The following is a 25,337-nucleotide window of genomic DNA, read 5'->3' on the forward strand; positions in this document are numbered from 1 at the left end:
AGTCTCTGTATCTAAGAATTGTGTTTTGGACTCTGACTTGCCATGTAACCATGGTCAAGACACTGACAGTCAGTAAGTCAAATGTCCCAGAAGGAAAACAGAACTTTTGATCATCTGGTCTAAAAAGACCTCTTGAGGGCCTTTATTTCACTCCTTCACCCACAAACTTAGCAGACATCAACTCTAAGTGATCCTGACTCAATTAGCATGCAGCCTCAGAATCCTTCTCAATAGAGTACCACAAGGAGCTATTGCCAGTACACCTCTGAGCCATATGAAATGAAATTCAAAGCATGTATTTCTCAGATGAAGAAAACTGAAACCCAAGGATAAACCTTGACCTGTCCATACTTTATAGCTTTAGGAGCAAATGTAAAAGTACATAGGCTCCTTCCCCTGTTCCCCTAAATCACTTTCCCTCCTCTAACTCCCATTCCTTGGAGTGAATATTCCTTGGAGTATAAAGTGGTGGCTTGCTATCATTTTAAATTGGGTGAGGGACAAATAAAAGGTTTCCAACAAGGGGCAGAGCTTCACAGAAGGCAGTGAGGAAGAGGTGCATCCAAGAGGGCCTGGAGAAGGAGAATACCTGGAGGAGCCAAGTCAGGGGTGCATTCCAAGGACAAGAAAGAATCATGTGCGGAGTAGAAATAGTGCAATAGCTGCAAAGAGACCATGAAAGGTAGCGGTGGGGGAGGAGGAATGGGAAAGACAAGATCCAAGGGGTAACCCAGGACTTTATGAAGTTTTAAGTGGTAATATTTTAAAAGTTAACTTAAAGAACTTAAGACTCAAAATGGGGGGGGGGCGGGGAGGTAAGAAAGGAGTGGAAGGAAAAGTAGAGAATACATCTCCATTCTCCATGTGGAAAAAAGCCTTGGCTATAAACGGATTACAGGAACACTTTCATTATGTAAAAGCCTATTTTGTTTTCATGTCATTCTTAGATGACATCATAGAGTGGCTATAGCTGTCTCATACCTTATTATAAATAAATCACTAGCTTCATCATAGAACGAGCCAAGGCCCCAGATTTAAAAGGAAAATATTAGATCATTTTTAATAACTGATATAATTCAAGCCAGTCTCCACTGAAGCAGGACGAGGTGATGTCATCCTCAAGAAGTCCAAGGAGAAACCAAGGAGGGTCAGAGCCCGGCAGATTCGGCAACATGCCACTACAGATGGAAAAGTCACTGGCAGCACCTGTGTAGGGCTGGACCCCTGGACAAGACTCTCTGACCACAGAAACCAACACACTCTTTTAGTGGGATGCCCAAAAGACCTCCATGAAACAGTTTGTGAATATTTTTTTTTCTTTTACCCAGAGCTACTTTATTTCCAAATATCAGAAAACATGAACATCTTATGATGTTTGAATTTATGCCTTGGGAGTCATCGAGCTGAATTACAAATGTTAAGGCTTTTAGTTATTCAAGGAAACATGAAATCTGGGGTGGGTGATATGCAAATGATTCGAGTCTCTACTCAGCCAAGGGGACAGTGCAAAGTGGAGATACCGAGACAACAACCTGACACAGAAAAGAACGAAGGGTGATTTTCAGCAAAGTTAGTGACAGACGACCAAAAAGATGGAAACCAGGGACACGCACCTTCTTCACATGAAGTCCCATGCTCAACAGGCACTCTCTCTATGTTTTGCTGCTTTGTGAGCACAAAAGACTGAGCTAGGCTTTGTAATGTTTTGAACAACTAATAATAAAAAAAAAAAAAAAAAAAAAAAAAAAAAAGACTGAGCTAGCCACTTTTTGCCCTGTGGTTTTGTTTTTTTTTTTTTTTTAAGATATAAAAACAGGTTCAAAAACTGATTAAGTGACTTAAGATTGTGTAGCTAATATGCCGAAATTCCTGCTCTAAGTGCAGTTTGTCATGTTGCCTTCATTCAAAGATTCCATTTCTTACTAAACTTTCAGTGAAAATGAAATAATGGAGCTAGGCACAGTGACACATGCCTGTAAGCTCAGGATGCTGAGGCAGGAGTATCAAAAGTTCAAAGTTGGCTTCAGCAACTTAGCAAGGCCCTAAGCAACTTAGCAAGACCCTGTCTCAAAATAAAATATAAAAAGGGCTATGGATATGGCTCAGTTGTTAAGCATCCCTGGGTTAAATCCCCAGTACCAAAAAAAAAAAAAGAAAAGAAAAGAAAAGAAAGAAAACACTTTGAATGTACCAAAAATATAAAAAGTATTTAGAGCTGAAAGGTGTCATGGAGTAGTGAGTAGTATCGTATCTGGACAGTGAGATTTTTAATGACCAAAGTTGTGTTTTCTTCATTTTGGCTGTAGGGCTACTAATAGCTTGACCATGATTTTTAAGTTTCCCATTTCCATTATATTTTTTTTAAGAATATGAAGGTGGACTCTTAGGGAACCTGTCATCTTCCATAAAATGAATTCCTGAGCCTGGTTTTATAAAAAGACTATTTTGGTGGGGGGAAGAGACGGATGCCCTGGAAAAGAAACTTTCTGCAGACAGAAGGTATTGGCGGAGGTTTTATGTCTGATCCCGTCAGCCTCACAGCAATGCTGTATATCAGTTGTCTGTTCCTAATACAAATGTTATTCATAGTCGTGCAGACACACTGTCTGAGCCAAGTAACACTGATTTATGCAACTTTTCAGGACACAGCATGACCCAACAGGAGAAGCAGATCCCTGAAGTATAATGAAAGGGACATCGAGGCTCAAGATGGCATATTTTGACCTATTTTTCCCTAATCTGTTTCTGGGACAGGAAAGGGAATGAGAAAGGAAGCAAACTCATGCCTAAAGGTTGGGCAGATTCATTCCAAAGCAATGTGGTGGGATGGAAGGGGAAACACAGAGGGATCTGAGGAATACTCCCTTTGCTACCTACTGGCTCTGTGGCCCTGGAGAGTCCTTGCCTCTCCAACTCTTAGTGTCTCACCTATACAGCAAAGGGCTCAAGCAAAAACTTTCAAGTATCTCCACCAAACAACTCTAACTGCCAAGGAAAGTAAAAACATATTAGGTAGGGGAGCACAGCATTAATTGAAAACTTGTGTTTTCTCTCTGAAAAGTCATGCCCATTTTGTATTGTATAAATATATTTATATTATCATTTTTAAATGGAATTTTCCCCCACAAAAAATGTTCAAGTAACATTGACCCACAGAGGTATGCTAAGTTTATTCAGTAGCTCCAGGTAACTTCTACTTTCACCTTACCACATCCCATGCAGAATGGATTATCTGTCAGGCAGCCCCTAAGATAGACCCCTGTAACGCTAACTCCAGGTCGTCATGCCCTTCTGCAACCTCTCCCCTTGGCTATGCACTGGATGTAGTGAAACACTTGTAGCCAAGAGAACAAGGCAGAGAAAAATGTAGCCGAGATTAGGTTATAAAAGGTCTGTGGCTTGCAACTTCAGACTATTCTTGCTCATTAATGTAAGGGAAGCCAACTATCATGGGAGTTACCCTACAGTCATGACAAGGAACTGAAGCCCTTAATCCAACTATCTCCAGGGAACTAATCTTGCCAACAATCATATAAATAAGCTTAGTAGTGAATGTTCCCACATTTGAGTCTTAAAATGAGACTACAGGTCCAACAACACCTATGACCTACTTCCCTAGATCTTTCCAAGTACCTAGCATATGGCCTAAAACACAGCTAGTGATTAATAAATGTGTGTTGTGACCAATATCCTCCTCATGTATATTACTTTCTTGTGTGTGTTCCTTTCTCCCCAACTACAAGAGTCTTAGGATCAGGGACTATACCTAATTCACCATGGTGTCCAAAAGATTTTGAGGTTCCTACCCTCCAGACAAACCCTGGAATCAGGGCAGAAAACAAGCACATACTTTATGAACCACGGGTAGATATGTGGCAGAAACTACGAAGGACCCTCCAACTACTTAGGTATCAGAGCCCTTCTGCCACATAGTAACCCAATGCGGGAGAACTTGAGAACCCTTCTAATCTCCAAGGGCCATTCCCAAAGTAGAATAGAGGTATCTGCACTGAAATATAAGAATATGGAAGTAAAAAGAAGGACAAAAAAAGAACTAGCTTTACTATTTACTTTCATGAATGGTGAATACACTTCCTGCAAAAAGTTAGTGAAGAGCCACAGATTCTTGGAGACTAGGTGGGTCACTGCTCAAACCCAGCGAGTCTTCTTATACAAATTTGGAAGCAAATAGAAAAAAGGCAATAAAATCTGGCTAAACAGATGGTCACAAATACCCAGAAACACCTGACCAAGTATTTGTAGACAGCCAAGACATTCACCTCTGTCGGAAGTGACCAATGTTTTGCTTCCGGCAGAAACTAATACCTGATACTTCTCAGGACCAAAGAGAAAATATTAAAACTGAAAGCCCTTGGCAACAGTCAACAATTGTACCTAGGGATCAACAGAGGGAAATAATTCCCTTCCTGACTCCCACTGGGCCAGTCATGCCCGGAGCAGAAGGTGTGATTACCTAACCAAACGAAGCAAGAGCCAAACAACTAGACATAGCTTCTCTGGGGTCTCAAGCACTGTGCATCCTTGGTCTCTAGATCCACCTCCTTCAAGCTCCCACTGCCCTCAGGCAAAAACAAATGTGAAAGTCTTTACAATACATAATTATACTTCAACTTTAATTATCATTATCAAACAAGGTTCCAGATCTAGCTGCTTTTCAAGACTGAGGATGAGTTGCCCATCTTCCTGCCCAATACTCTGTCTTCCCCAAGACTGCCCATCCAATCTTGGGGAAGACAGGGTATTGGGATGGGAAGACAGGGTACAAGGAGCATGTGGCTATGCACCAGAAGCAATGGTGGGTAGTTGACTTATCATCTTATTTTTCTTTACATTTAAAATGAATCTTTAAAGAAAAAACTGTGATAACATATCACATCCAGACCACACTTCTTCATTTAGTAGACAGTTGGGCATCTATGAACACACTTGCTCTAAACATGAGAAGCAGGCAAGGCAATGATTACCACCTCTGATTCTGAGACAGGGAAAATGAGAGAAGAGAGATTGTTCTTTACCCCATCCCACCAGTGTCTGCCCTTATAGGCACTCACAGACTTCCTAAGCCATAACGGTCCCCAAAGTCTCTTCCTGTTCAGTCATTCATTTCACTCTCAAAAAACCAAGCAGTCCAGCCTCACTAGTGCAAGCATTCCTATGAATGATCAACAGAGACTCAGCCAATGCCTGGTAGAACACCCTCAGGAAAAGGGACACTCTACCTGTGGATTTATTCCTTCTATCCATGAAGATGCATGTGCACCTGTTATGTACCAAGCACCCCACTCAATTACAAGGATACACACGTGAACAAGAAATTCCGTCCCTCTACTGCCTGGGTTCTTCAAGCCCATGGTCATGTGTACCCCGGTGTCTTGCCTTTTCATGGGATCATTCGTGCATTTGGTGGGATACCATTTCTGGTCCTCTCAGCATCCTCATGTAGAGCTCAGCAGGCTAATGTCCTTTTCAGAAGGTGAGCATGAACTACAACCTGATACGCTTTGGAGGGCCCTGAGGGGGGGGGGGGGTAAACAGAATGCCCATGGTTGTCCACATACAACCTCTCCTCTTCCTAATAGTACCTGGATATTCCTTGAGGAGCTGCTTGTTCTCCATTATTTCATGGCCACGAGGTTCAGGTAGGATTGTCTCAAAATTCATTTCATACTCTACTTCATACATGCCAATTAAAACAGTCCCATCAGCTTGGCCTGTTACTGGTTCAGCACTCTACAGTAATCCTGTGAGAATACGGTAAAGAAGGCTCTCTTTCCTTCAGGTAGGAAGGAGGATGCCGATAACCTGGGCTAAAACAGGCAAATAACTCGTGACCATGAAGTACAACATCCTGAGGATGAAGCCGACACACAAAAAAGCCAGCAGAACCAGAATGCAGAGAAACAGCAGCCCTGCTCAAGCTGAGCATGAAGTCTACCTTAGCTCTGGATTAGCCATTTCCAGGTGTTCTAAGTTTGCAGGATCATCCATCTACCATGTTCTAGATACCATATTCCCCTTAATATAGTCTGAAGCTGCACTGGCATTTTAGAAGACAAAAAGCCCAAAACTAGCTTACCAACTGAAAAAACAAACACCACCAAAAGAAAAAAAAAAGAAAAAAACCCCTCTGGGTGTTTTCTGGCTTGCTTCTGTTAAAGCACTCTCTCCTAGTCTGTCATTACACACTTGAGTTCTTTAAATCTAAGGGCCAGGCTTCATATACATCACAATTTAATTTTAAACACTGAGAAAACTTAACAGGTGGAGCAGCTAACACAGATTCCCATTTCATGCTTAAACCGATGCTAGCGGGACCATGTTTGAGATTTTAACAGACTACAATGTTAAAGAGTCAACGTCAAAGAGCTCCAGCCTTTTATGTTATGTAGATCAGCAGGCCCACGGAAAGTCAGCTGCACATTCATTAAAAAGACAGAGTGACAAAATGCCAACTACAAATTCAGCCACACTTTTAAATGAAGTTACATTTTATCAATCACAACAGCATCTGCTCTGTTTTGAAAAACTACACCACAAACATGGTGAAGCATATTATTTACGCACTATAATGCCAATGCTTGGGCACAGAGGGTTTGGCCCTCAACATGGAAACCACAGAACTAGAATCCTAAGCGGAAGCCTTAACCAGAATTCCCCAACTATTTCCCTCAGCTTTCACCACAGCTCAGGTGATTGATCGTCTTTGCCATGTTCATTTTTTTTTTTTTTTTAAGAATGCGATGTTCTACTCTACCCACTAAACAGAGATGTTCCAAGTTGCAAGGGAAAGATAACCTTACCTGGTGGCCCTTTTCCTTCCTTAGTGAGCAACAAAAGTCACAGTCAGGGCCATGGCAATGGAACTCCACCAAGCTCATTAACATAAAGGCTCATTCCCCTCTGCTAAGCAAAGCTAGCCTCCCCTACCTCAAAAAGTTGCGAAAGTAAAGTGAGGTCCCAAAAGAGAGCACACCTTACAAAGGAATAAAGGAATAAACAGAGACAGTAATATTGCTCTCTTTCCTCACATATGCTCATATCGCTGTTGCCTGACATTTTCATTTTGGTCTCTCAATTTCAAGAACACTTCTTTTCATGCCAAAAGAGAAAGAAAAAAGCAATACAATTACTGGCAACCTAAAATCGCCACTACTCCAAATTTTCCTCCAAATTCTCCGCATGCCACCTTCCAAGAGCTGAGTCTTGCCTTTGCTTTGCCACACATTTTATTAGCATTATTATATCTTGTCTGTTGCCAACAAAATCAATTTTTTAACAGAAGGACATTTTGGTCTTCTCTGCTTCTGAATCAGAGTTACTGGTACCCAAGCTTTACATGAAAACCACTGAATTTTAAAATTCATTAAATCATGCACATTGAAAGAGAAATGTCTTGTTTTCTGTGTAGGACTTACCAACTGAGGAAAAATATCTTCTCTCCAATGAGTGCACAGTTGAAAAAGCACTGGACTGGGAATTGGAGGACTGGATTCTGGCTTCACTTCCAACTCCGAGTCTCCGTGTCCCACCTGTGGAAAATGAGAGGAGTGTTTACATATCCTCAGGGTGTTACTGCTTCTGAATTCCCCAGGTGTATGAAGACTGATTGACCATAGCGACAACACCAGGCTTGAAGTGCACAACTCTAGTGGCCTACCTCTACGCCTCCTAAACCCAGATCAGTTGCTAGCACTTTCCATTTTACTATTTTCTCTCAGAATGTTGAGGAAAAAGAAGGGTGGTTCTTCAGCGTTCACATCTCAAATCTCTTGGAAAAAGGGTTTCATCCCCATAATGGCAATGAAAGAGACAATCTCATAAAAAACAAAAAGACAATCCCCCTTCTCCCAAGCCCCGTGAAACCAAAGTTTCTTGCAGAGAAAGAATAAAATCAGAATAGACACATATTAGACAAGAAAAAAAATAACTTAAGTATGCCAAATAAAAAGAAAGAAATATAAGTTGGAAACAAATTTCTAACTCTGCAACCTCATGACATCTCTAAACTTTAGTCTTCTTGCCTGAAAAATGAGAGCTAGTGAGCCAAAGAGAGCTGGAAAATCTCAACACCTCTTGGTAAGTTCTCATTACAGGTTTTATTTCATTAAGAACTATTACTTCTTTTCTAAGAACTATGCAGTGTATATTCCAGCACACAAGTACTCCAGGGCAGGGACCTGCTGTAAAACTTCTCCTTTGTGTTCAAAAGGGAAATTCAAATACTAGAAAATCTATCACCCCCATTCTTATTGCTGTGATTGGAAACATTTACCCCCTCCTACAATTGCTTCATGTATATCATCTCATTCAGTCTTCAAATCCCTGTTATATATTCAAAGTTGGGAAAGAGCTTAAAAATGGTACACCTCAACTCTTCCAACTACCAGGAAGAGAACCTAGGAGCTAGGATAGGGTGGCCATTCAGAGCCCACCATGGATGGCAGGCTGTCTAGGGCTGGATCCACTGGATCTGGTTACTGCCCTCTTACTTTGACAGACGACATGAATTAATTAGGTCTTTGACCATATGATGATCAAATAAGTCTTGGAGCAAAACCAAGACTTATATACCCAGGCCTCTGAACATCTGCATCAATGTTCTCCCAGTACACACCAGGAGCAGAAAGAAATAAAATAAGGAAAATGAAGTTTAATCAAGATGAGTTTAATCAATTTTCACTGCCTTATCTGCCCTGTTGATTTTCCTCAACACTGGTGGTCTTCAAGAACATCAGAAGTCTCAAGATTATTTCCACTGAGAGGCACAATTTCGAATTTGCTGGGGAATGGATTCTTAGGAGGCCAAACTTAGACAGTACAATCTCATAGAAAACAAAAAGACAATCCCCCTTCTCCCAAGCCCCGTGAAACCAAAGTTTCTTGCAGAGAAGGAATAAAATCAGAACAGTTTCTACAATAGCAGCAAAAGACACCCGACTTCCCAGATTTCTAAACTTCACAGAATGGAATAGCACTCCACCCTTGGCCCTCGGGAAGTCCCATTCACATACTCTACACCTTCCCTCCATGTACCAACAAAAGCAGTCTCCCTTTTCCATAGTCAACTTCTTTTAATATTTTTTTTCTTCTTTTCCATAAAGAGAACAAGCAGCTTTGCTAAAGAACCGCTGTGAAATGATTGAAGTTCCCATGCAAACAAACCATTAGCAGAGTTCAAATGCAATTTAAATTACCAGTTGTTAAAGTGCTCCTCAATTTCGCGGTAAGTTTCCAAGGAGAATTACATGCTATATACTATTTAATTGGTTGTTTTCTATTTTTTAACATCCATTTATCCCCCCCACCCTTACATTTCAGAAGTGTCTATAAAAGCTTCCCTTTAAAAAATTATACATTGTTGAATAGATTAAATCTAAAGATTGAAAAGTATCAGAGAAACAGCTGCAGGATTACGCAGCTCCGCAGAAATTGATGGTTTTGACACCAGAAAACATGCAGAATTTTAAAATCTTAGGAATCACCTAGCAGGGCCCTCACTCTTTACGAATGAAGACACTGAGGTCCTGAGAGCGAAAGGAAGAGCTGGCCTCAAGTCCTCTCTCTTGTCAGTGTCAGATCCAAGATGCAACCCATGGCTACTAACTTCCAGCCCCCTGCTACCTCTTCCACATGGTGGCCCATAAATCACAGAAAATGGCAAGAAATAGTCAGTGAATTTCTTTTTCCACCATTTTTTTTAAGAAAGTAGAAACCCTTTTTAAATATACTCTTGACCACTAAGGTAGTGATGGGCAATGGCAAATCTCTCTCTGAAAAAGGAGTAAAGACTGATGAATGAGTAGAGCTAAAGGAACACAGAGTAGACATGTCATAAGCAGAGAGACTGGGCAGGAAAAGTCAAGATGTTTATCCAGATTTATTAAGCAAGTGATGGGTCATGAGACTGTAGGTTTCCACTGCCTTATCTGCCCTGAATTAGTGGCTGCCCTGGAGGAAGAGGAAAAAGGATCAACGAAGTAAAGACAGGACTTGTCACATCTGTAAATATAAGGGGTTTCTAGAAGCCATCAAGAACACACTTTGAAGTTCAAGACTTTAATGCTGGACTTGCATAAATGATTTTTAACCTCTCAGAGCCCAAGCCTCTGCACTTGCAGCACAGGGCTCGTAACGCCTGCTAGTCTGAGGGCAGTGCCCATTTCCTACAATTTCATACTCCGCATGTCCAACACAGAGGCTGCACACAAGACACTGATTCATGCTCGCCTCCTTCAAAGATTTCCACAATTTCTCAAAGCTTATGCTTCTGATTTATTTATTCTCAAACTGAGTATTACAAGCCATTTATGTTCTATTAGATACCATGTGTCCCCTGAAAGTAAATTCATTTATGTTGTCATTTAAAACATAATATAATACACAAAGACAAACTTCTATCTTGGTATTTTCCTTCAAATGCAAACTTATTGAAAACATTATTTAGAAATGGCTTCCAATCCAGTTTTTGAAACACACACTCTAAAAATTTCAATTTCTCGATCAATATTTCATTTAAACTTTCAATCAACCCTTTGAGAAAACTTCCCCCAAATTGCACACTGATCAAAGTGAAGATCAGGGAGATAAGCACCTGTTCAAGGTTTGGGGGCTAGTTGGTAATAAAGCTGGAATCTGAACACAGGTCTTCAAAAAAAAAAAAAATCAAGCTCCATGACACAGGTTTTATTAATTGCAGTTACAGTTATGATATGGACAGTTATTCTGAAGACAAAAACATATGCAAAAAAAAAAAACATTTTCACATTTCAAGATCTTTGGGATAAAAATATTGGCCACAGTTTCCAAATAAGTAAAAGGTTTCACCTTAGAAGCATGCAAATCCACCCTGAATTCCACCTTGCTGTTATGTTCTTAAGCGAATTTAAAAGCTCAGAGACTTGGCATTAAGCAGACTTCTAGTATGTGGGAAACAGACTTGGGAAAGGTTAGGAATGAGCTAATATCAGTCCAATTCAAAAGCAGAATTCAAATGGCTGGGCTCATGATCAAATACATCATGGTTAGTAAGCCTAGAGTGGGCCCCAAAACCCCTCTGGAGTAACTGCTAGCCGACATGATGGCAAGTTCCCTGCCCTCATCAGCAGATGTGTGCTAACACCTCCGGTCCTTGATTAAGCAGTGTGTAGACTGCTTGTAGAGCTGTTGAGCTTGACAGGCTAGAGTCAGCATCACTGGGAATTGCTGGCCCACGAGACAGGATGAAAAGACAACAAAGGTACAAGTCCACCCCATGTCTTATTCAGGGTCTAGAAGTTCTTGGCAGACGATGTGACTTCTAAACTGAGCCTGAACACTCAAGAGGATCTTCATATATGAAGAGGAAGAAAATGGGCTTAGGGGACACAATGTGCAAGAGCCTTGAGGAGGAGGAGTTCAGGGTGTTCTCAGGGACAGTGACTAATCTGGGGAGGCCAGTGGAAGAGGACTGAAGGGATGTGGCGGGGCGTGAGGCTGGAAAGGATGCTGTAGCCAGGACATGGAGGACTCCGTGTCCTGGGATAAAGCATTTGGACTGCGAGACTCCTCAGGAGCCACATTTTGGGAAATGATGTAAGAGAAGGTTAAATGGTAGAGTCATCACCTTAAGAAATAAACCCCCTTTCCTAGCCAGCCTCTAAGCAAAGCAAGGGTGGGGTGTCTGGAGAGAGCTTCTGAAGGGACCACCTCCCCAGAAGAGAAGGTGGCTCCCAGAGCTGCCCCTAACCCACTCTGCCACTGACCCTGTCCTCTAAGTCTGGAACTCTCACCCACAGAACAGACAAGTGGAAGACTCTAGAAAGAAATCAAATTTTGTTTCAACTAAGACACAATTGTGCTTTCAGGGATCTGCCAGCTCTAGCCAGCTCAACTCAGGAAAAAGTCTAGGGCCCGTCTCCCTCTATCTCCCAAGAAGTAGGGGCCAGCATCTGTACAACTTGTCCTGTATGTGTCTCAAGATCCAAATTAGAGAGCTCCTAGTAAGCCTAGCACATGACTAGAACCCCCACCCAGCAGTGAGCCTATCGCAATGCCAACAGTTAGATTTATGGAATCTCTGTTCTTTAAAGGTGCCTGATAGCAGTTCCCATATGTCCAAGGCCCTAGGAAGATGCGACACTCTCCTTCCCTTAAGCAAGTCCCCATTTTAGAGAGAGGAGACAAAGTTGGAGAGGACAAATGCCAAGGAAGAACAGATAAAAAAGCAAATTCTCAAAACACACTATAACATGGGGTAATCCTTTATACACATTTGATGACTGAAGAAATTCAGGTTCACATAAGTTAACTGACAGCTAGAAAACATCACCACAAGATCTAAATCTAGATCCCATGTCCATATGCACCAGACATTTATACTCTATTGCCTCACAACTGTGGTGTGAGTTAGCAGAAAGGGAAATCACATTTAGTGCAAGGGATTGGATGGTGTGGGAGCAGATGGGGATGGGGCTGACTTTCTTCAGAAGATGGCATCTATGCAGAAGTCTATAGGAAGAGCCAAAGTTCTGCAGGTTGAGATGGGAGAGGTCATCTCAGTCTAACAGAACATCTTGAGTCAAAGAGTGGAGGTAAGAAAATGTAGGGTATTCTCTTAAGAGAGGCAGGGAATGTATCTGATGTAAGGGTGAGTGAGCAGGGCTATCAATGAAGTCCATGGTGGACAGGTATTAGTGTTCCGTTATGAGAGGTTCTTGATACTAGGAACAGGGAATCTTTGCTGAAGGTCATTAAATACTAGGGAAAAAAAAATACATTTCAAAGTAGATCTGTGGCAATGGTCAGTTCTACTTGGGATCTCTGCTCCAGTGCTAGGGCTAAGAAAATAGCCTCAAAGGACCCAGGTAAGGATCAGGAATAATGGGCCCTGGGTTTTTGGTTTTTTGGGGGGGAGTGGGAGGGGGTCAAGGGACAAAGGGAAACTGTTCCTTGGCTTTGACTTTTTGAATAAGAAAGTCAACACCTATTTCATGAAAAAAGTTGTTGGGGCTCCTTAAGTAAATTCCAGGCCTCCATCGGGGCCCAAATTCCTCCAGTTGGTGAACACAGCATGGAAAATGGGATGGAAATCCCAGAATCAAAGGAACTGCACTCCACTCTTGGCTTTTCCACTTATTAGCTATGGAATCTCGAGCAGAGTGCTTCCTTTTAACATGGGCACTGTCTGCTCGTTTGTAAAATGGAGACAATAATACTCAGAGCGCTAGGTTCTTGTGAGAACGGCTCAGCTGCGAGATTGAATACGGGGACGTGGATTTCTACATGTGAGCCGGCATGTTTAGAATAGGTGCCCCTCCTCCTGAAAGCTGCCGTGTTGATAGAGGTACTATAACAACTGTCCAATTCTCCCAGAGAAGTGGTCTAAATCTGGAGTTGTCAACAATTTTTTCCCCTGTTGAAAATTGAGCTGTATTCCCCAGACAAGTCATTACATCTTTTTGTGCCAAATTGTTTTCATCTTTTAAATGACCCAGTAATCCCACTTTGGGCAATATACATAAGGGAATAATCCAAAAGGAAAAAAGAAGGCAATTTGTTCAGAGATGTTATTCATAGTGCTATTTCTAGCTCTTTATATATCCCTCTATTATAGCACTTATCTCACTGTGCTGTAATTATCCACTCCCCTTCCATACGCCTCCAAATTATCTTTGAATCAATCCCCAGCACCTAGCACAATGCCTGGCATACAGTAAGAACTCAATAAATGTTTGTTGACTGAATGGATAACATGAAGGAAGTTTTAAAAAGAAACTCAAGTGAACAAAAACAAAAGAGATGAAGTTAAATTGATTTTTTTTTTTTTTTTTTTTTGAGAAACCCTTGTAACTTAACACTGTAAACGATTTGAAGACTGTGTGGAAGAAGCCTTGGGATTGATTTTTAGATTATCTTGTTTATGATCTCTGAGGATCTCTAGGCTTAAGCCAATTGTAGTACAAGATGACCAAGGGACAACCAAGGGCATGAGGTCACATGCAGGGTGGCTTTGTCCTGGTGGCTGAAGTGCAGGGCTCCTTAGAAGTCCTGGATTCTACCCTGACTCAGCCACTACAGTGACTAATTTGCCAAACTTCTCTGAGACCAGTTTCTACATTAAAAAATGGAATATTTTCAGGAAAGCCCATCCCATTAAAAGGAATCACAAGCCAGGTATGGGGACACATGCCTTTAATCCCAGCAACTTCTAAGGCTGAGACACAAATTGGAGGCCAGCTTGGACAACTTGGCAAAACTCTTTCAAAATCAAATTTTTTTTTTAATTTTTAATATTTATTTAATTTTTTTTTTTAGTTCTCGGCAAACACAACATCTTTGTTGGTATGTGGTGCTGAGGATCGAACCCGGGCCGCACGCATGCCAGGCGAGCGCGCTACCGCTTGAGCCACATCCCCAGCCCTCAAAATCAAATTTTTTAAAGAGCTGAGAGTGGCTTCTGATAGAGCCCTCCCTGGGTTCAATCTCCAGTACTGCAAAAGAGAAGGAATTAAGGGAGCTGAGAAGGGCCAGCAAGTAGAAATTCAAATGTAAATGAAGGCTGGGAGGTGGGAGGTGCCCTACCCAACCACAGTCCTCTAGCCTTGGTAGTGTGTTGAAGCCCTGAGGAGCTCCCACCAAGCCTCCCTGGCCCATCCCAGGAGGCAAGGGGTGGAGATAGAAATTTCTACAGAGACTGAGTGGGGCTGTAGAAAAGAGGACAGGCCAAGAAACAAATAAGAGCTGGGGATGTAGCTCAGGATGGAATATGTACTTAGCACACACTAGTCCCTGTGTTCAATCCCCAGCCGTGCACAAAAAAAAAAAGAGGAATATGTTAAATAAGTCCCATAAAGTCAACATCACTCAAAAAGTTCCACATTCTTGGTGGGAAAGAATGCTTTATAAAAATACCCAGGGAGAGCAAAGGAAGCAGCACATTCTGCAGGGCTCATTTGGGGGCATTCCAACAGCTCTTAGCCAAAAAGTCAAGTAGGAGGCCACTGCCCTCTATTCCTAGGCCAGAAGCTCAGGGTTAGAAACCAAAGCAGGGAGCTCACACACACTCCTGGGTCCCAGAATTCCAGCCGTGCATCTGAGCAACCCCAACTGCACGTGCTTCCACTTCCATCTGGGTCAATTCAGCTTACCATTTCTCTGAAGAAAATCACAATTGACAATCACTCCAAAACATGTCGTGAACCTGTCTGCTTCTCTCCTGCCTGGTTGCTAGAGCCCTCCTCAGAGTAAACCACCTCTCACTAGGTTTTGAACCAGCCCCCTGCTAGCCTTCTTACTTCTGCTCTTGCCCTTTCCTTACAATGCAACTGCCCCTATAAAACACAATACAGATGGTCCCCCTGGACTCAGGTCTCTACCTGATTAACATCCAGTAGCTCCTATTGGCTCTGCTCTCCGGATTCTCCCCCTGCAGCCCTTGACCTGCTGCCACAGCCACACACTGACTCCCAGTTCACAGATCTGCACTGATGGACTGTCCACCATCGGAATGTCTTCCCCCTGTGTTTGCAGGGCAGACTCCTTGTCACTCAGATCTCAGCTTAAACACCACCTACAGCATTCCACACTTACCATCCTATGCCCTTTGTGAATTCTCCTCTGGATTGCCGATCATAACCTCTTAATTCTCTCTTCATTTCTTATCTGCCCTCCCCACACCACCACCTTTCTAAAGTGTAAGTTCCAAGGGATCATCGGTTTGTGCATTTAACTTTTCACTCTAAAGCCTGTTCTGGGACACTGCCTAGAATGGTTTGAGGCACAGAAGTGGGACACAATAAAGATTTAATGAAATTAGATGAATGCATGGCACAGACAGGAAAAACATGACAGACGACCTCAAGGAAAGTAGCCCATGCTGTGGCTGACATCTTGGGATGACATCTTGACCAGGATCATTAAGCAGGAACACAATCTTGGAAAGTTCTCTCATTTCTCCAGGATTTGGTTTTCTCACAAATGAAATGAGGGGAACAGCGCCTGTCTTGCAGGAGTGTCAGCAGAATCAGAGGTCAACCTGAGGGGTGTTTAATGGAGGGCTCTGAGCAGTCTGAGTGTTCACTGTCATCAGCAGCAACCTCATCCTCCGAGTGAGATCAGTGAGCCTCAGAAAAGAGCAGGGCACTGCCCAAACGAAACACGTCCTAGCCTGCCTCTGCCTACCATGCTGCAGACGGGATAGGACACACAACTGCATGCCACGCCATTTATTTACATTGAATCCTTTTTTGGAAGAAGGCAGACTAAGTACCTGACAAATGGTGCATCTAGTTCATAATTTTTCTTAATGTAAAAAAGTGGGGAAGAGAGAGAGTTAAGTAAGGTAAAGTAAGAGGACTACAAGAAGAACGAACATAAATCTCATACCATTTGTGAAAGGAAGGATTCAAATCTGGCTCTGAGTGACCCAGAGGCCAATACAAAACCAAGCAAAATACCTGTATATAGCTCTTAGGAACACTGAGTTTATTGAAATGTCACAGCAATGTGTGAGGAGTTGTCACTATCCGGTTGAGCAGCACCCTGTTTTGACACTCGCTCACTAGCAAGGGTCTAATAGCTGCTTACTCCTGAGCACATGCATTTGGAAGTCAAACTGCTTGGGCTCAAATGCCAAGTCACTAGTGACTGTGACTGTGGGCAACTTAGCTACTCAAAGCCATAGTTATCTTCCTATAAAATGCATACGTCTTACCTCCTATAAGATGCAGGTTAAAAATAATAATAATATATAAATGGACAAAGTATGGCATATACGTACAGTGAAAATTATTCAATTTCTCCTTATTAAAAGGAGAAATTCTGACACATGCTATAACAGGATGGACTTTGAGGACATTACGGTTAGTGAAGTAAACCAGGCATGCACACACACACACACACACACACACACACACACAATATTGTATGATTCCACTTAGATGAGGTCCTTAGAAAAGTCACATAGACAGAATACAGAGTTCTGGTTGCTAGGGGCACGGGGATATGGGGCTTGTTGATTGTGTGTACAGAGGTTCAGTTTTACAGGATGAAAAGTTCTGGAAATTGATTACATAAGCAAAGTGAATGTGCCTAACACCACACAACAGTATATTAGAAATAGGATGTTCAATTCTACTTTAAGTGTATTTCATCAAAATCTAAACTAAAATAATAATAGAACCCACTCTTAGGCAGCTATGGAGGTGATTTAATAAGCATTTAGTATATAGCCCAGTGATGGGCACCCAGCAAGCAAGCAATTGTGCCAGTTGTCCCTATTACCTGCATTAGTATACACATTGGTATTACCAGAGCTGACCTCCTAGTGGCCCTGTCCTCAGCACCACAGCACAAAGTGCCCCCAAACCTCCATTGTTCAAGGCAGTTTTGTTCCACCTCATAAGCAGAGCTTATATCTATGCCAGCCTCAGATGGGCAGAGGAGGAGACAGGTTGTGCACAGGGCCTTAGGAATCCCATGCAAGTTCTTTCCAGATGCAAAGCAGCCTAGAGAGCAGCTTCCCCTCCTTTCAACATTGGCCAGAACTAATCCAGGACTCAGCACACTTCCACTGTTCTATGACTGGTGCCACAGAAAGCCACTGGCATCAAAGTGCTTCCACCAACACAGCTAATATCTAATATCTGCTTGCTCCTGAGCACATGAATTTGGAAGTCAAACTGCTTGGGTTCAGCCTTGGAGAAAAAGGAACCAAGTTGATCAGAAACTGAGCTCACCACAAAGAGCTGCTCATCGTGTAAAATCAGAGTGGGAGAGGACATCATAGGGCAGTGCCTTCTTAGTCTTGGTCCTCCTTTGTTCACATCAGAACAGGCTAAATTAGTGCACATGTGGTCTGTGTGTGTATGTTGCACAAGTGTGTTTAAAATCTAGTCCAAATCAGGGGTCATCTTTGAAAGGGAATAATACTCCAGAATTCTCAAAATCTGAAGTTTTATTAGCAGTAGGGACTTAGCTGGAAAACCCTGCTCGATTTCTTTCAAGGCCTATGCATAATTTTCACTGCCACAGATGAAACAGAAATAAAAGTCTACACTATTCAGTTCTGCCTTTTGGACAAGCTGTCATCTCCTTTGGGGAAAGAAAAGACATAGGCAGCAAGGGAGATGAAAAGTCACCTTAAACAACACTGACAAAAGAAGAAAAAGTTAAACAGAAACCAAAGAAGAAAAAAGAGTAAAATTTAATGGTGGAATGTGATGGACATTATTATCCAAAGTACATGTAATGAAGACATGAATTGGTGTGAATATACTTTGTATACAACCAGAGATATGAAAAATTGTGCTCTGTATGTGTAATAAGAATTGTAATGCATTCTGCTGTCATGTATAAATTAAAAATAATAACTAAAAAAATAAAAAGCAGAGGCAGAAACAAATTCAGACATCTAAGCCCATATCACCAATGAAAAGAGGTTTGAACTAAGAGAAGTAGGCTCTAGTCCTCAATTTCTCACCAACTAGATCAGTAAGTGTGGATAAGTCTAGCATCTCTCAATTTCCTCATCTGTAAATGGGCATCCTCCTCTGCCTTGTCTGGACAACAGCTGAGTCTGGTGGAAGAACAATGAATTGGGAGGTCTGGGTTCCAGTCCCACCTAATTAGCCATGGGTCTCTGGGGAAAGTTCGCCAGGCTCCCTGGGCTGCTCCGCCCCTTATCACATTGTAAAATAAGACAGATGGACCAATAACCTCTCAGCCTCCTTCCAACTCTGACAACCCATCAAATCTACACAATGTCTCACATGCAAGGTGTTCATTCCAGACCCTGGGTACCACACAAAGGCTACACACATTGTGAATTCTCTTAATTCCAACCATAACTCTTTTTCAACATAAAACCACCCCTTCTGGTTGTGTCTACAAACATCTCTTGTCTGGATGCTCTAGCCCTGGTGATCAGACACACAATACTTCCAAGTTACCTTTCTACCCAACTTAAGCCAGGCCTCAGGTAGGAGGAAATATCCGTCTCATGTTTTGTTTTGTTTTTTTTTTTTTTAAATATAAATCAAATTTTTCCTCAGGCAGATCCCTTTTCTTAGTCCCACTGTGAGAAGTACTCTCCTGGGAAAGCAGCTGTCCACACCCCAAATTAAAACAGCCGGCATTCCCAGCAATATCTCCCATCACCATGCAAGCAAGCCCTGAGTCCCAGGCAGAAACACCATGCTCTCTGGCAACGATGATGTACTCACGCGAGGAGGTCAGGCCCCACAAGCTGCTGCCTTCTGCTGTCCCTCACTCCCTCTCCCAGGCCCTCAGTCCCAGAACAGGACACAGCCAGGAGGTGGTCCCGAAGCCTGAGGGGAGCAGAACTGAGACATTCTCTCCTCAACCTCCAGAACAAGGGGCAGAGGAATGGAGGGGGCAGGGCAGGACAGGGGGAGGGGGGCGACTTTGTTTCTGGAAACAAGAATTCAAATCCTGCTTCTCCTAAACCCTGAGTCACCACCTTCTCTTCCAATAGATCAGTGTGGTGGGTAAACATTTCCAAATATGGAGAAGCAGGCTAGAGGATGTCAGAAAAACCACCCTTCTCTCCTCTGGCATTTGAAGAACATGCCCCACTGAAGACAGAATTCCTTACTTAGAGTAAATTATTAACCCCCACAGAAGGGGAGTCTCAGTTCCATACACCGTCCTGCCACAGGAGAAAGCCTCCAAGGAAGTGACTGGTTTGAGGGCTTTAAATTCACCTTAGGAATGGGACCATCCAAAATGCAACAATATGAAATAAATTTACTCCTCCAGGGAAGGAGGCAGCATTTTCAGTGATGCCCCCGAGCTGGTTGCCAGGAACCTAGTCCACGGTACATAGGGCACTGAAAGGAGTTGTTACAGGACCTATCCCTGACTCTCTTGGGAATTTAGAAGAGTATGAGTTCTTCACGGAGCAGACAGCAGGCTTGAGGTTGCAGAATAAAACCAGACCATCAACAGAACTTTGTTGTTGTTGGACAGAGGACTGCGAGTTGCCCAGTTTAATTCGTAAAATTAATTCTGACCTTGAGGTCCCATGAAGTGTTCTAGGAGTAAGTTGAACCAGTGAAGCCAGTCAGGAATGAATCTCATCTAAAAATGACTCCAGTGAAGAGAAAGAATGAGAAAGAGGGAAGGAGGGAGAAGGGAGGGAGGAGAGAGAGATTTTTTTTTGGTGTGGGGGGAGTGGGGGTGAGGAGAAACAGACGTGTGAGGAAGCAGGGGTCTACCCAGAGAGGGGAACCCAACTACCATTTCTTGGCTTCCCCGTGGCTCTATGCCTTGGGGTGATCCTGCTCTACTCTTGGTTGTAAAGGTTTTCTCGGGCTCAGATGGACCATTTTTCAGCATCCTTTCCCTTTTCCTGGCTCTTAGACCTACAGGGGTTCTCACCCCAGGGAGTCTTCAATCAACAAACAGCACTTGGCAGGGAGTGAGGGGACTCAAGCCCTAAACCCCAGAAAGTCACTCATCCTGACATTGTCCCAGTCAGTTCTTCCCTTGTGGCTTACAGGTATTCATCCACAAATTGGGTAGATATCCCCAAATTATCCAACTATGTGCTCTGAAAGCAGTTTCTAGTTGTTCTATCTAAATTGTCATCACACACTAATTTGATTACTTGTTTTATATTTTAACAAGTAGGTCATCACACACAAATATATCTCACTTATTGCATGTTTAACAAATTAACAAATACAAGTGACCATTAAGATAGGTAAGGAAACCGGGTCAAAGAACCTTCCACCACACGCCAAAAGTACACAAATCCTAGTACAGAAAAAATACTAGACACTGCAACCCTCCCAGGGGGCCTAGGAGGTAGGTGGAAGACAGTAAAGGAATGGTCTTCGTTCTCCCAGGAATCCTGAGTTTCTCTCAATATAAAGAGCATATTCTACAGAAAATAGTAGCATAGCACCTGGAAGCTCTAAAACCCAAGATCCAAGGGGTGAGTCACAGGGATGGATATAAAAACCAGAATGAAAGACTCTACATTTACCCTCCATTTTGCAAACATTTGGAGTTCGGTTTCCACATCTACAAAGGGACTCTTCACTTTCCTTCAGATATGTGTGCCTCTCTTCCTCCTGGCCCAATGCTTCTGGCCCAATGCCTGTTTATGAATCCCCCCATGGTATCCCTGAGGTCTCTGTGAGGCAGAGATCATTATCTCCTACAGCTGCTAATTCCATCTTTCCACCAGAACGTTCTTCCTTATATGGAGTCAAAATCTGGTTCCCTGGCCTTCAACCTCCTGCTCCTCATTCTGCCTCTTAGGACCATATGTCAACCAATGCTTATCTCATTGGTTTGGAATTTTCGTAGGTGAATACATATACAGAAACAAAGCTCTCCCAGATTTTAGCCCTCAATCACTCCTGCTGTTCTCCTGACCACACCACACTGCTGACTCCTCTTGCATTTGCTGCCAACTTGAAATACAGTCTTTTTGGGGTTTTCCAATGTGTTACTGCTAAGCAACCCATTCAGCATTCTTCCTGCTAGCCACGTGCACTCGTGAGATATATTCTGTAAAATCCAGTCACATGTACTAGTGAGAAAGCTAAATAAGATTGACCTTCGAGAACAGTCGTTTATCTACCTCTACCATGGCATCTACAGTGCCATGATCTTGCCTTTAGTGGATGCAGCTCAGGGATGCAGATCCCATTCCCACCTCCCCACTACTGCACTCCAGAGCTGCCAGACCTAAAACTGTCCACGGGATACAAAGGTGTTCCAAAGACAAAACAGTAAGAGAAATGAGAGACCTGTAGGAAAAGAGGTCTTGCCAACATGATTCTCACAATCCGAAAGTAAAGCAGTAGGGTCAGTCAATTTGCTAATCACAGGGTTGGAAGCCTGTGATCTCTGATGACTCTAGCACAATTCTGGACCTCAGTATTTTTTTTTTTTTTTAAACAAAAGGGGGGAAACGTTCCTTTCATCCACTATTCTAACACAGTATTTGAATTCAACGTTCCTGTAGTAAAAACAATGCCTGACACTAATAGTATGCTTTCCCTTGCATTAAATGCTTTCCCACACAGTCTCATTTAATTCTCACTGACAACTCCCTTTAGGGATAGTATCAGGAACACTGAGGATCAGAGAAGTTAAGTATACTCTCAAGGTCACACCAACAGGAAGAGGTGAAAACAACACACACAAAAAAAGAGCTTGGGTTTACCAGCTGGACTACTTGAGATTCAAGTTCCAAATCTGCTCCACACCATTTGACCTCTGGCTAACTGTTTAACTTTTCTCAACCTCAGTTTGTACACCTGAAAATTAGAGATTAAAAGAGCGACTCTTCCTCCCCCTCAGAGTGGTTATAAGGATCAAATGAGATAATGAGAGAGAAAGCCCTGTGGAAAAGGGTAAGGCATTATAAAAGTGTAAGGGATTATTGTGTGATTACTTGTAAATGACTGTGCATTCCATTACAAATACAAAAAACAGTGAGGTCATTCACAAGACAAAGAAACATGAAGGCTCTGGGAATCACAGGAGAATGATCTGAAGTTCGGCAGGGTTATGTCTACACGATGCTCACTCTTGCACTTCAAAGCTCAGCAGCAGCTGTCAGATTTTCAAACTCCAAGTCACATATGGCTACAGGACAGCTCAAGACAAAAATCTCCCCTTTCAGCTAAAAGCAAACGCTGGGCCAAAAAGAGGTAATAGAGATGGACATTTGGAAGACCCCCTGAGATTCTCAATTCCGGAAACGTGGCCTTCCATGTTTTCCTTGGAGAAGCTGTTAGAAACACAGGCTCCAGTCTCGCTGAAATAAGCCCATGGGGAAATAAATGTACAGTAAATAGCTATTTACCAGAGAACATGAGGAAGCGCCCAAGCATGAATTAATCAAGGGCACAAGATATTTCAAGCTGCAGATACCAAAATGATAGTAATCTCCAATCCATTAAGCTTCCCAGCCCAGTTCATGGAGGTTCAATCTGGAATTTTGGCATCCCAGGCAGCAGGCTGGGCGGCAGATGAGACTCATTTACATACCAGAGGTCTTGCGGGAGATCACCTGGGCCAGGGGTTCCCTAGGAGACCTGAGAGTACAAAAAGGCTGTTCTGGATTCCTTCAGGCCTCTCCTAAAGAGCTAGTTGTCAAGAATCTCTTCAATCCCTGCAAAGAGCCAAGTTACTGCTGTCATTTATGGAAGGCCGGATCTTCCCCAGAAATTCATTCCCAAGGCTGAGGAGCACACAGCTCAATGATGACTGTTTTCTGGTTTGCATTTTATCATTTGCTTCCATGTGCTGAACATCCAAGAAAGGCACTACATTAATTTATTGCAGAGACATGTGCCTACTATGTGTATGCACTTGGATCCCCAGGGATACTACAGCAAAAAGGGCTGTGAGATGCACATAACTTCAAAGAGCTCACAGACCTCCTGCAAGATGGAGACTGACTGTGATGGAGGACAAGATGTGGAGAACCCCTTGAGCTCTGTGACTTTCCTCCCAGTGGCCGGTTACTATGGGGATAGGTATTAAAAGAGGGCAGGGCAGGGACAGAGGGAAAGGATCAGAGGGAATCCAGGCAGTGAGAAGCTATGTCCATGAATTAAAAAAAAAAAAAAAAAAAAAAAGGCTCGAGCCAAGTTCTGAGGATGGTGGGCCACTAGTGAGAGAGGTGCAGATGGGTGCCGAAACAGAGGATGCTAGAAACATGAACTGAAGTTTAATATTGTGGGCTGAGGTGACTGTACTCTATCTCTAAAAGCAGAGTATTGAGAATCAAAACTCTGATCACACCACTGATGAAGTTAAAAAATAATGAACTACTCACTGCCAACTAATAGCAGTAATAACTACAATTTAATGAATGTTTACTCAACATATACTATCTCATTTAATCCCCTCTGAGCTGTGCAGTCTGATAACCATATCACAGATAAGGATGAAGCTTAAAGAAAAGGAAAAGCATATAAGTTCCAAAAACAGTAAGTGCGAGAGCCCAGAACCAACCCTCAGTACAAACTCAAACCCTTACAATTCTAGACTATCATCTGTCTGCTTCCCCTTGATCAGATTCTGCCCATTTTATTTGTATGAGATGAAATCCTCTTCCCATAACATGCATAATAAACATATATAACAAACATAACTGTCTCCAAAAATAATTGACAAAACTTATTTGCTGATGTCTTCCCTCCAGGTCCTCGTCATCAGGAACTCTGACTTGGTTCTCAGCAACATGCACACAGGGGACACGTAATAGTTGCACATATTTACATGGACAATGTCTTTGGAAATTAGGGCAGTAAAATAACAAAATACCGGCTATAATCTCAACACATCTTTGCACAGAAATTGAACCAATCTCAGCAAGGTTCCCAGGGTCCAAATGGAAGACACAGCCAGGTTGACAGATGCAGGTCAATGACCTTGCACATGGGGTAGCCTGCAGGTTGTGCAGCTACTCAGAACCTGAACCTCCCACTGGTCCACCAATGGTCTCAGATGGAACTCTGACAGAACAAACTTTTCCTTAGAAAAGAAAAAAGATGGAAACTTGAGATAAAGGAGATGCTTCTAACAAAATGCCACAGAGTTAAAGGAGGAATTCTAGGCTGGGGAATCTCAGCCCGAGGACCAGGCACAGCCTTTGGCTTGTGCCAAGCGACTCTACCTTAATAAAAAGAGGTATGGGCTACCACAATGGTTTTGAATTTTTTTTTTCCTACCAGCAAAATTTTTCCTTCTCAGCTGTTTAGCATTCCCCTCTCCCCTCCACTTCTCACCTCTTTTGGCACCCCAACCACAAGGCTACTCCTGGAGTCTCAGGCTCAGGGTAGCGTGACTTGAAAACCATCAGCCTTCTATGCTCTGCAAAGTACCTTGGGCTCCAATTCCAGTAACTCCAAGGTCTGCAATGTACCTGCTTAACAGCCGCTCTACACTGTTACCTGTGAGACAGGCAATGTGGATAGGTTGTAGCAGAGAAGAGGGAGGTCTCCAATTAGAAAATCTAGATTACAGTCTATTTATGACCTAGGTTCTCTCAAGCAATTTATTTCATCTCTCTAAACCCGTTTTCTCACTTGTAAAAGAGAAAATATTATTGGTTATCTACCCCAAAAGGCTTCTATGGGAATTAACCAGTTTAGTAAACTGGTTAGCAGATTGCTACAATAAATGCTACATTATGATCACCCATCTATAAATATATTTTAGCTTGCATATGGAAAGGCAGGTAGGGCAAAGATGCTCAGCTAGCAACAGGGGCCCATTTCTTTGTTCCCTTGCTCTTCTGGACATGTTCAACCTGAACAAACAGCACGTCCAGCCACAAAGAATTACTG

General features: G+C 42.7%; 1 protein-coding gene across 1 annotated transcript in view; it reads right to left on the reverse strand.

Annotated features, from left to right (window-relative positions):
* The window catches only part of Lpp (LIM domain containing preferred translocation partner in lipoma), a 633,514-nt gene that overhangs the window by 562,768 nt on the left and 45,409 nt on the right, over window positions 1-25,337 (reverse strand). The window contains exon 2 of the mRNA XM_026389376.2: window positions 7,437-7,550. The gene's annotated coding sequence lies outside the window, so the exon portion shown is untranslated. The remainder of the gene's footprint in view (window positions 1-7,436; window positions 7,551-25,337) is intronic.

Source organism: Urocitellus parryii, chromosome 2 (genome assembly GCF_045843805.1).
Source record: "Urocitellus parryii isolate mUroPar1 chromosome 2, mUroPar1.hap1, whole genome shotgun sequence".
In the NCBI taxonomy this organism is placed as follows: Eukaryota; Metazoa; Chordata; class Mammalia; order Rodentia; family Sciuridae; genus Urocitellus; species Urocitellus parryii.